Genomic DNA, 9,829 nt, shown 5'->3' on the forward strand with positions numbered 1-9,829 from the left:
AAAATATTATAATAACAGAGGATCAAGAAATGTAACAATATTCTGAAAATATAGATTTCATTTGAACAGAGAACAACACTTCACATTCAGTTTTAGTATGACATTTGAGTAAGAGCTCATAAATATTTAAATAGTTATGATTAATAATGGAGTATAAAAAAAAAACTCGGGTACATTGTAGAGAAGATTCAAATCACAGATAGGAAAAATGAACTACCTAAAGTCTCCAGAAGCCTTGAAATTTAACTTTTTATGGGATCTGTATTTATGGATTATTTAAACCAATTGTAGTTTCATCAGCAAATATCAAATACATTTTTCTTTTCCTGGTCAGTATCCAATCTTATGAGTTTTAATTTTAAAATGGAGGTATTTGAATGGCTTCTGATAGGGTGTTATATGTATTATATATGATTTAAAATAGTTTTAGCTATGAAAAACTATGCAATTTTAGTTTAGACAAGTTGATTAAAATGCTGAAGTTCATATGTACTTGGAAACGTCATTGAATATTTTGCTTTGTAGTAAAACTTCCATTCCTGGATGTCTTCAAGAAGTGTTGAATGACTATCTATTAGGAATAATTAAATTAATTTTTTCATTGGGTAAGAGCATCCACTGCCTTTCCAGTCTATAAAGTTTAGATTAACAGTTCAGTCCTCACAGTTCTATGAAGTTTAGTCCCAGTTCATTTAAGCAAAAATTAAGCATTAATCAAAATTTCATGTAAACGATACCCAACGAACTTCATTGTCTTATTTTCCAAGGCAAAACAATCAGTTGAATAAGATTCTTTAAAGATAGAAAATAAAATTTATCTTTAAATTAACTACACTAAGAATTTTTTTAAAGTAAGTAATTAAAAATTGGTTTGTGCAGATGTAACACTGATACAGACAGAATTCTGAAAGCATTATTATGCATACATATGTGTATATATTCCTGTTCTAGAATTTTTACTGTAACATTGTATCTGTGTGTAGTGTATTTGGTTGTCCTATGGAAACTATAAGAATCTAAACCAAGGCATAAAATATTTTTTTGATTTCTTGGGATAATGATTTTACTTAGAAATATATGATGATATCTGATATCAGAGATAAAAATTTGTTTAAAAATTAGATAATTTTTTCTAATCCATTTTAAGACTTTTGGTGGAGAAATTTTAATCTTACAGAGAATAACCACATATTTTACCCAAAATGATTAAGTATTATAATAACTATAGTGTCAAATACCTATACTAATACCTATTTACTTACACTGACTAATGCTCTTAAATTGAAATCACACTGCTTAGATTTTGATTATATAGACAAAAATTCTATAATTTTTAGCTCATTTGAAATGACCATAGCCACTTTTTAAAGGAAGAAATAAATTCTTATAAGTCTCCATATTCCCCAACATTGATTGCTTTACAGTTTATAGTGAATGAGTCATTTATTTTTGACCTTGTGAATGACATAAAAATACACCTAGTCCAATGTAAACAGAATGACATATCTTGCTGATGTTAATAAAACAACGACAACATTTAATACATATGGTAGGGAAAGTGAATCTTTTGGGGGGCATTTTATAAATGTGTGGATAGTAACTGCCTTTTAGACTAACTTGACCATCAAAAAGTCTTCTTCAACAAAGGGAGGGCAAATGAGTTAGAGTGAAAGAGGTAGGGACAATGAAGTTTCCTTTATTCAGTTTCTTAACAGTGATAAGCAACATATGAATGATTCTTCCTACTCCAGCATAAAGGACATGAAAGATAAATGAAGTTGTGTGTGTGTGTTAGCTGCTCAGTCGTGTCTGACTCTTTGCAACCCCACAGCTGTAGCCTGCCAGGCTCCTCTGTCCGTGGGATTTTTCAGGCAAGAATACTGGAGTGGGGTGCCACTAAGTGAAGTTCTAGCATTTCAAAACGAAGAAACACACCATGGACGCACTAGATATAGTAGAACTAAGATTACATCTATTCTCGTCTTTCTATTACTGTCTTTCCTCTAATTATAACTACATTGTTATGGGTTAAATCACTTTTATTTTTGGTTTTAGTTTTAGAAAAAGAACATTTCAACTTAAGATATTTAGTTTCTCATTACTGCCAGAAATTAGCTCATAAAAGATTTTCTGAACTCCTTAACTTTAATTCCAAGGCAATGCCTCTAATTTAATCTAGAATATTCACTTCTGTGTCATACAGTTTTATTGTGATCTTTTGGCTTTTATGGATGTCAATTTAATTTCCATTCGACTTTCCATTTCCTTTACTTTGCCTATGAACTAATAAAAAGTACATTTAATATACTAAGTAATAGTTCAAAAGGGATTAATTATATTTTGATAACAATGTTAAAAACTGCCATTCTAAAGCTCCTTTTCTTTTGCTAGGAAATGAAAACCTTTATCATTTCTATTAAAATTAGTTAAATATACAGTACTTGTTCCTTTCCAATATAACCTATTAGGAATGTTCTTCCAGTGTCTTCACTCTGAACATTTCTAACTCTTTTTTGCTAACTTCTTTTATTAACTGGAGTCTCAAATGAGTCTTTTCTGCCTGCTTGCATATGTATAACATGCAATAGTCACATGCTATAATGATACCTTATATTGTTTAGCATTTAAATATTTACATGTGATAAGTCTGATAATCCATAGAATATTATTCAGTTCCATTATACTATAATTATTTATATAGCATGAGTGAAATAGCAACAAAACTATTTCTTAAACGAAGTTGTTTGTTCACAGTGTTTTCCTGAACGTTGAAGTAGCTTATAATGAATCTTCTTTTTTAACAAATGCAATCAGCTATGAATCAGTCAGAATACATGTGTTTTTTACCTTTGTCTGCTAGGCACGTGACTTATTTAACCTCACTGAGCCTCAGTCTCCTCTTCTGTATAAGGAGGAATTTGAAGAAGAGAACTTTAAAAACTGCCCTTTCAGCATATTAATGCCATGTCTATGTTGAAAATGATATGTAAGCCTACTCTAAAGGGAAGGTTTCAATGGACGGGCATGAAGAATAATTGGAGGCCAAAAAGAACACGTGCATGCACAACATGTTGGAGACTACTGCAGTGGTTAGTCGTAAAATGCCAAGGGCGAGAAAAGGGCGTGACCAGAGAAAAGCTGCAGGCGCACGGGAAGAAACGCGTCCCAGTAGTACTGAAGAGAGAGGCACGACAGCTACTGGCGACTGACTCAGCACAGAGTATAAACTAGTGCGAGAGTCAAAAGTGCGTCCCAGGTTCAGTAGCAAAGTTGGTCCAGATTGAAACGGGGAAAGTAAAGGGTACATTATCTAAGGAGAAAGTGCTGAACTTGTTTGGGAACGTGCTGAGTTTTAGGGGAAAGTGATGAAATGAATTCTAGACCATCGGGTTGAGTTCAAGTCTGGAGACATGAAAATCACCAGAGTAGAAGTAACAGACAAAACTTTCTGAAGGAGATGGTAGAGAGGAGCGGCATCAGACTCAGATTTTGCAGATCCTGGTATGTGCTGTAGCATGCCAAAGTACCTGGGAAGAATATACCGGACGTGCTGGAGGAGTGGACTCCTAGGGTGATGGACATGACTGTGGGCACTGACGGGACTCCCCCCAGAGCCTATGGTGTTAAATGGTTGCATATCCACTGTTTCCTTTCTTTTTTCAACTGGTATGTTCCCAATACTCCCCGGTTATCTTGGACCTCCAAACTTCAGATACTCCATGATGAAGAAATAATAAGGGGACACTGGAGGTTATTTCCACTCGCTTACATCAAAATCTTATTTTTAAGTTCACACTGATATCTATGTCCTTATGTTGATAATAAATCCATGTGAAAACAAATGTAAGTTTCAAGATTTCATTTTCATCTGTCTTAGACTCTAACCAACTGAGGTGGTCTATCTCAACTCACTTCACATTTATCTTTTCACATCCTCAATTACTTGGTAGTTTACAGCGGCTGGTGAATGTTCAGGAGAGGACAAATGAGCAAATTAATGAGCAGAAAATCAAATATTTGTGAAAACATTCATAGCTGTGGAGGTGAAAAGAGAGCGTAAGTCAATGAAGGAAATGGAAAAAATCAAACTATCTTCACAGACTGTGGTAATAGTTAGCAACTTCTCAATTTTACCCTGTGAATGGATCATTTTACTTTCTTGGCCTCCAAAATCACTGTGAATGGTGACTTCAGCCATGACATTAAAAGACGTTTGCTCTTGGAAGGAAAGCTATGACAAACCTAGACAGCATATTAAAAAGCAAGGTCATCTCAGCCGACAAAGGTCCGTCTAGTGAAAACTATGGTTTTTCCAGTAGTCATGTATGGATGTGAGAGTTGGACCATGAAGAAGGCTGAGACCTGAAGAACTGATGCTTTTGAATTGTGGCACTGGAGAAGACTCCTGAGAGTCCCTTGGACTGCAAGGAGATCAAACCAGTCAATCCTAAAGGAAATCAACCCTGAATATTCATTGACAGGACTGATGCTGAAGCTGAAGCTCTAATACTTTGGCTACCTGATGCGAAGAACTGACTCATTGGAAAAGACCTTGATGCTGGGAAAGATTGAAGGCAGGAGAAGGGGGAGACAGAGGATGAGATGGCTAGATATCATCACTGACTCACTGGATGTAATTTCACCAAACTCTGGGCGATAGTGAAGGACAGGGAAGCCTGATGTGAGCAGTCCATGAGGTCACAAAGAGTTGAACACGACTTGGTGACTGAACAACAGCAACATGAATCAAGGGGGATCTTGCTGTAGTCAGAGATTCCACAATTTTGACATTTCTCAGAACTTGAGGTCCCACCAAGAAGCATGCCTCAAATCATAAGGCTTTAAATGATTGTTCTACACATGCATGCCCCAGAAAAAAAGAAGATGCATGAGAGATGCCCATAGTTCAGCATGAATTCAATATTCTCTGGATTAAAAAAAAGCAACACTGTAGATTCAAGTGAGAGAAGTAAGGAGGAAAGCATATTAATTGATATGATAGAAGAAAGAACAAGGTTATGTAATTTTACAAAGGCATAAAAGTCATTTCTAAAGCTCTAGTTTATTAAGAAATATGGTTCAATGGTGGTTGTAATATATTATTTACCTCCTATATTATTTTAGGTAGTTATAATTATTCACACATCACAACATGCCACTCAGCTGCTCACTTTTAAGTATTCATCACTCGCTTCTTGAGAGTTATATCATTTCCTTCCTCAGACCATTTCTCTCCCATGTAATATTTTATTGAATTGCTATTAACCTTCACCAGGGGCAATTATTCATTTCTTCTGACTTCCTTATTCATTTTCTTTTTTCGGTTCTCTGTTCAGATGTAATTTTGAGATTGTTCATGAGCTTTGTGAAATTGTGGGAAGAAAGTATTTGAGTCTGAGTCAAGATTTCATTAACACTATAAAAGGAAGGGTGATATTTTATATCTTAACTTACTGTGGATAGGAAAACAAGTCCTTCTTCAAGAGGACCACCAACTAAGAAGCTTACACTAGTAAGATAGGAGAATAGAAACTTCTTCATAACTCTACCCTTTGAAATATAAACCTGTTCAACAGGTGAGAAATGAAATAATAAATCACCAGATAAACAAAATGATTATGGTTCCATATGTACCTAGATGAGGTCACATAGTTAATTGTTATCAGGCTTATAAGGTCATAGATATGAAATGCTTAATGGAACATATGAAAGAAAAAATATAAAACCTTCTAGATCGTGACAATTTCCATAGCATTAGCAAAGTATACAACAGAGGTAGTGAAAATTCAATTATCTTCTCCTAAAAATTTATTAGATGGGGAAACAGTGGAAACAGTGTCAGATTTTATTTTTGTGGGCTCCAAAATCACTGCCGATGGTGATTGCAGCCATGAAGTTAAAAGATGCTTACTTCTTGTAAGGAAATTTATGACCAATCTAGACAGCATATTCAAAAGCAGAGACATTACTTTGCCAACAAAGGTCTGTCTAGTCAAGGCTATGGTTTTTCTAGTGGTCATGTATGGATGGACTGTCTGGTCGGACTGTGAAGAAAGCTGACACCAAAGAATTGATGCTTTTGAACTGTGGTGTTGGAGAAGACTCTTGAGAGTCCCTTGGACTGCAAGGAGATCCAACCAGTCCATCCTAAAGGAGATCAGTCCTGGGTGTTCATTGGAAGGACTGATGCTAGAGCTGAAACTCCAATACTTTGGCCACCTCATGAGAAGAGTTGACTCATTGGAAAAGACCCTAATTCTGGGAGGGATTGGGGGCAGGAGGAGAAAGGGATGGCAGAGGATGAGATGGCTGGATGGCATCACCGACTCGGTGGACATGAGTTTGGGTGTACTCCGGGAGTTGGTGATGGACAGGGAGGCCTGGCATGCTGCGATTCATGGGGTCCCAAAGAATTGGACACGACTGAGCGACTGAACTGAACTGAAGAGTTTATTTAAGGTAAAGTCTAAAGCCTGAAATGTGAGCTGGATGAAGAACAAGCTGGAATCAAGACTGCCAGGAGAAATATCAATAAACTCAGATATGCAGATGACACCACCCTTATGGCAGAAAGTTAAAGGATCTAAAGGAGCCTCTTGATGAAGGTGAAAGAGGAGAGTGAAAAAGTTGGCTTAAAACTCAACATTCCAAAAACAAAGATCATGGCATCTAGTTCCAACACTAGATGCCATGTCTTTCACTTGTAAGACAGGAGAACTCTTTTCTCTCACTGTGTGTGATTTCTGTCAAATACTTTCTCCCTCAATTTCACAAAGCTCATGAACAATCTCAAAATTACATCAGAACAGAGAACCGTAAAGAGAAAATGAATAGGAAGTCAGAAGAAATGAATAACTGCCCCATGGCATCTAGTTCCAACACTTTGTGGCAAATAGATGGGGAAACAATGGAAACAGTGACAGACTTTATATTCTTGGGCGCCAAAATCCCTGCAGATGGTGCCTGCAGCCATGAAATTAAAAGATGCTTTCTCCCTGGAATAAAAACTATAACAAACCTAGATAGTGTATTAAAAAGCAGAGACATTACTTTGCCGACAAAGGTCCTTCTAGTCAAAACTATGTTTTTTTTTCAGTAGTCATGTGTGGATGTGAGAGTTGGACCATAAAGAAGGCTGAGTGCTGGAGAATTGATGGTTTTGAACTGTGGTGTTGGAGATTGGACAGAAAGGAGATCAAACCTGTCAATCCTAAAGGAAATCTATCCTGAATATTCTTTGGAAAGACTGATGCTAAAGCTCCAGTACTTTGGCCAACTGATGTGAAGAGGCGGCTCATTAGAAAAGACCCTGATGCTGGGAAAGATTGAAGGCAGGAGGATAAGGGGGATGAGAGAGGATGAGATGGTTGGATGGCATCACTGACCCAATGGACACGAGTTTGAGCAAGCTTCAGGAGATGGTGAAGGACTGAGAAGACTGGCGGCTACAGTCCATGGGGTTGCAAATATTCGGACATGACTGAGCGACTGAACAACAAAACGCCTGAAATGGTACTCAAGACTCTTTTTGATCCAATCTCTGCACAACCATGCGACTTCTGATCTTAACCTTGGCCTCCAGGGGTGACAAACCATTTGTAGTTCTCCAGATCTTATATCTCCACTGCACACAGGTCTGCAATATCCTTCCTTCCCTTACCTGCCTATTACATTTCTAGTCTTTCTTCAAGATACAGTTTGAGAACAACTATTTTTGTGATGTATTGTCCAAAGACCTCAGGGAAAATCAACTACTTCTTCCACTTTGTTCTATAGCATCTTGCATATGTAATTATCTGAGTCTTTACTACATAAAATATAATTACATTATTATTTCTGTATTGTAGAATTGAATATTCATTCATTTTAGTATATTCATTTATTCATTGCTCATTGAATGCTCACTAATGAATTTTAACATGTTTTTAAAAAGTGCCATTATTACTAATCACTAATTTGAGATTACCTTTTGAATTTAGTATTCCCTACTTTCATTTCCCTTAGGATGGGTCTCCAAGGACACCTCACTAGTTCAGTCCATTATTTTCACAGTTGGACTGAGACATTGTTTTAACTGTCTTTTCACCCAGTCCTCTCCATGTCCAATTTTATGCGTAACTTTGAAGATAATCTTCCTTAGATACCCATTTTTGTACAAAATATTTTAGTAATCCTTGTTTGCTAATTTAAGCAAATGTTAACTAAATATTACATTATGAGCCCTTCTCTATATCTTGCTTTCTATCAATACTCTGTTAATGTTATCTCTCTGTTCTGACAAACAGATTGCTTGCAGTGAGAAATTCCTTCCTGTTGATAGCCCAGCAGCATTTAACTGACATTCTCCCTCCTTGATAAAGTCTTCTAATATTCCAGCTCATTTAGTAAGGATGTTACCATTTAGAGCTGTGGTCTCATGTAAATGTTGTGTAAGTTTGTTTTACCTCTCTTCCTTCAATGATATCTCAAGGGTTAGAAAAAGAACATGAACTTTTTTTTTTCCCCTGTATCTCTTCCCTCTTAAATTTTGCACTTTGCTGGATATAATGTATACATGAAAACTGTTATTGATTTATTGATATGTCCCATCACATTTTGTTATTTTATATTGGTATAAAGTATACCAATATACCAATATATAAAAGTTACTTTATATTGGTATAAGGTATAAGGTTTATACAGCACCTTATACTTTCTACATAATGATCTTGCTTTCATGTCGCCTTCTAATTGTTCATTTATGTAAGTCATTTAACCTATGGGTTATGCAACTGTTAAGAGCAGATATAGATTTCTATATGGAAAGTCAGTGGAGTCTATTGAGAAATGCACAGAACTGGGAGTCAGAAAACTCAGGTCTGAATTCTGCCACTTGAATGATCTGCTGAAAAGTTTTTTATTACCATTATTTTTTCCATCTGTGAGATGAAAACAAAAGCCTCAAGGATGTTTGTGAGAATTAAATGGGACACTATGTGTGGAAACATTCTGCAGATTTTAATACACTATACAACATAAAGTATTTCTTTTTCTTATATCTTCAAAATCCTTTGTTGACAGGACATGCTGTGCATGGAACGGACTGGACTGTCAGGAAAGGCTCTCTGAGAGACTTGAATCGAATTGGGTAGGTCATTTTCTTTTTCTTTTTCTTTTAAGTCACTCAGTCATGTCTGACTCTCTGCATATAGTCCATGGAATCCTTCTCTTCTCCAGGGGATCTTCCCAACCCAGGGATTGGAACCCAGGTCTCCCGCATTGCGGGCAGATTCTTTACTAGCTGAGCCACCAGGGAAGCTCAAGAACAACCCTAACCCTATCCCTTCTCCAGGGGATCTTCCCGACCCAGGAATCGAACCGGAATCTCCTGCATTGAAGGCAGATTCTTTACCAACTGAGCTACTAGGAAAGCCCGGTTCATGTATCCTAGAGTTTTTAAAGCATTACTCAAAAAGTCCCAATCCTCAGCCTTTTTGTTTCTCTTTAGGATACAAACGATTACAGTCCAATGCAATTTTTTGGCAAGGTGTTTTTCAACATTTTCCATCTGCATGACCTCTTGCAGTTCAACTTCTTCCTTTACCAGCTCACCCATGAAATCTGCTTTGTCAACTCCTTCCACCCCCGAGGTAGCTGTCATGCCTGGCATAGCCTCCCTTTTCAGCCTGGTCTGTCTTTCTCTCCGGTGGGCCCTTCTGCCCCTCTGCTGGCCGCCCCGGAGAAGCGCAGTTGTTGGCACGGGCCCCACACAGATGCCTGCCTGTCTCCCTTCCCCCTTCCTCTTGGAGCCGAACCATCACCTGCCCAGGGCCGGTGGCGGCTGCCGCCC

Source organism: Bison bison, unplaced genomic scaffold (assembly GCF_000754665.1).
Source record: "Bison bison bison isolate TAMUID 2011002044 unplaced genomic scaffold, Bison_UMD1.0 scf7180017858048, whole genome shotgun sequence".
Lineage (NCBI taxonomy): Eukaryota > Metazoa > Chordata > Mammalia > Artiodactyla > Bovidae > Bison > Bison bison.